Here is a 3,416-nt window from a genome sequence, read left to right on the forward strand (position 1 = left end):
CCCCCCCCCCAAACTATTCCCTTTTATTTTAAATATATGTTCCTTAGCACTAGAAGTTCTTCACATTTTCTGCTAGCATATATTTTTTTGATAATTAGGTAATCTCCATGAATCAGTGATGCACAATTTGAAACTTGGTCGTTAATAGGGTTACCCCTCTACCCTTCTCCACTTAAATACAAGATTTTGTGTGGTAGGGTTCAAATATACACACATCACGTGCTATATAGTCTTACCAGTCTACTAACATATAAATCAACAAGAATACTAAAAGACTCCTATTAATATTGACCTAAAGTAAATGTACGAACATGACTAAAACTTAATCCCAACTAATTGATATTGCCTATATGGATGTTTCTTCCATTATGTCTATTTTTCTCTAACTCACTCTAAGTTTATATGGATTTCAAGAGTTTGTAGGTCTTTGAGAAAGCTTCATTCCATGCTACTTTAGGTTTACCTTGGTCCCTTTTTAACACCTTCCACCATCATGATTTCACATCGTGCATTTGGAGCTTGACATAAAATATGACCAACCCATCTCAATTGACCTATCGTTTAATGATTTTACCTTTATGTTTGTTACTCGCACCTTCTAAAATGTGTATTATCTTGTCTAATTGTGTATGGATGCATATCTATCTTAATATTCACATTTTTGAGACACACATTTAGTGGATGTGTTGGACCATAGAGGTCCAACCTTACCCCTATATAACATTGCTAGTAAAATGAACTTTTAATAGAACTTGCATTTCACTCTGACAGCTATCCTTGTCTGAAATAACACTTCAGTGCCACCTCTCCTATTCAACCATTCTATTTTGGTTTTGTGTTACATTTTTATCTTTTTTGATCAAGTAAATTATTTTCATTCATAAACATGTAACAAAGTGACTGATCTATTGTAAACTAAGTGCTTAGCAATTTGCTCCAAAAAAGTGACTGAGGTCTAACCTGTCAGTATGCTTATAGATCAGCTTATAATTCAGAGAAGTTCAATCTGAAATATTAGCTTTCTACAACAATAACTTACCTAGTGTAATTCCACAAAAGGAGTCTGGGAGGGTAGTAGCTTTCTATTCTAACAAAATTTGCCGGTTACTACCTGTATGTAGAGTGACAGTCTCTTTATGAAATCTAATAGAAGCTGCTTAGCTCCCGTTTGGCCATTGATTCTGGGAGTAGATTTTCAAAAACAAAAAAAGAAAATTGAAAAAATAGTTTGTTCATGGAATTTGGTATGTTTTTTAAAATCTATCTTCAAAGATCAAACTGGTCCATACCAGGTGAAAACACAAGATCATGGAATTTTGAAGCTTTTCAACAAACTTCAAAAACTCTCTTCTTTGTTTTCCAAGTTTCAACTAATTATATGTCCAAAAAGCTAGTTTAAGTTCAATTCATAAAAGAAAACAATGCAGACAATAAGGAAGATTTCTAGTGAAGCTATTTAGCATAATAGTATCCACCAATGCATCAGCTAATAGCATAATATATTACTACTAGTCTTCTTCCACTAGTTTCTATGTTGTCTGCACACAATACCAAATAGCAAATATGCACCCAAGGATGTGACTTATTGGTCAATGAAGTGGGTTGAGCACCGTGAGCTCTCAAATTTAAATCCCAGCATAGACAAAACAGGGCAATTTCTTCCTATCAGTTTTCGTCTTGGTGGACACATTTACCCAATAGGAGGTAACTGGCATGTGGAATTAGTTTAGTGCTCGCAAACTGAGGCTATCAAAAAAAATAAAAAATAATACAAAATAACAAATATATGCAAAGAGATCCTTGACCTCAAGGATCTAAATGAGGAAACATTGTCGTCAATGCATTAAAGAAAAATTCCCAAGTAGCATGATCTGCTGATTTTTGCTTCGAAATTGAACTCTGCTTTGACGAACCATCAGCAATTGATTCCACAATGTTGTTTAGAAGATCCTTAGCCATAATCCTCTCAGGTGTTTTCTTACCTGCTCCACCAAGGTTAAATCCATTTTCACAATATTCATGTGTCTATTGAGAAATTGATGGCTGCAAATGGTCGTCCATTCTGCCCATAAGATGCAGTCCCTTCAACTGTCGGACTTGTGTTTCTGAATAAAGGGCCAGGAGTGTGGAATAACATAAACAACTGATTGCCTCCATTCTCCTTGAGATCCTCAGGGATGGAGTATAGACTAGAATCTCGATAATTGATGGCTTCTAATTGTGCAGAGATGCAACAATTCACAAAGTATGCATCATGATCACTATTTTCATACTCAATTATATTACTTTCTTGTTCTCAACGACTCAACCCACACTTGTGCTCTTTCCTCTGTAATTAGGCCTGGTCTTTCTACTGTCACTAGGAAGAATGATTTCTCAATCTCTTCGACATGACCAGATTTTTACCCCAAGTTCTCATATCATTCTCAAAGTCGAACCATAAATCACAACAAGTCATGATCTTAATAACAATTAAAGCAAAATGAGCTTTCGCACTTCCTTCCAGACACTATCTAAAGATTTTCTATCCCTATCACTCTCATCATCAAAGGAAAAACCACCCGTGATGCATATTTTCAACATCACTCTCATTATCTATAAAGGACGCATCACAAAACAAATCTTCACCACACTGCCACTATATAGACAATCTACATCTAAATCTCTTTTAGGCATTTCATCGAAAACCTTGCAAGCATACAATGACTTCTTCTAACTAATTCAAGTATTTGCTAACTTCTCCTAACTAATTCAACAGCCCTCGTATGGCAAATCAGTTCACTTTGGTGTAATAATATATAAATTCTGAAAAAAAATAGAAAATAGAAGTGAACTGAAAACTAACCGAGGAAGCTATGAACGGATATACGACTGAAGAATACAGACGAACAGGCGGAGGGCGCCGGAGAGCGGCGGTCGGCAGGTAGCAACAATCAACGGCAGCAGCACAGCGAAACGACGCCGTTTTACTGTGTACAAGGTTTAAACGTAAATGTTAAATCCAAATCAAACTGTTTCCGGACGACGTCGTACAATTTTTTTAAAAAAATCCCAAAGTAATTTATCTCAAAAATAAATTATTTTATTTTTAGGCCTATTTATAGAGCCTATTTTATTTAAATAAGGCAAAATGTCGTGATTAATCAACAAATAAATAATTAAATTAATTAAGTTAAATTTTAAGAATAAACAAAATTTTAAGGGAGTCTTACCTAGATAAACTAGAAAATCGGTTAATTAAATAACTAAAAGAATGTCTACAAAAGCTATAGATCCTTTTTTAAAAATTTTTGAGTCCCTCTCAAGAACTTTGTGTTTGTTTCTATTGTAAAGAAAAATGGAAATCTTATGGAAGATATGATCGAACTGTTGTGGTGCCTACGTATCCCGTTAAGACAGAAATCAATAAATCTTAT

The 3,416-nt window shown here is 34.5% G+C and overlaps 1 protein-coding gene across 1 annotated transcript in view; it reads right to left on the minus strand.

Moving 5' to 3' along the window:
• The window catches only part of LOC107025890, a 12,624-nt gene extending 9,581 nt beyond the window's left edge, over positions 1–3,043 (minus strand). Inside the window, exon 1 of the mRNA XM_015226670.2 lies at positions 2,846–3,043. The gene's annotated coding sequence lies outside the window, so the exon portion shown is untranslated. The remainder of the gene's footprint in view (positions 1–2,845) is intronic.
• Between the last annotated feature and the right edge of the window lie 373 nt (positions 3,044–3,416).

This window comes from Solanum pennellii, chromosome 7, assembly GCF_001406875.1.
Source record: "Solanum pennellii chromosome 7, SPENNV200".
In the NCBI taxonomy this organism is placed as follows: Eukaryota; Viridiplantae; Streptophyta; class Magnoliopsida; order Solanales; family Solanaceae; genus Solanum; species Solanum pennellii.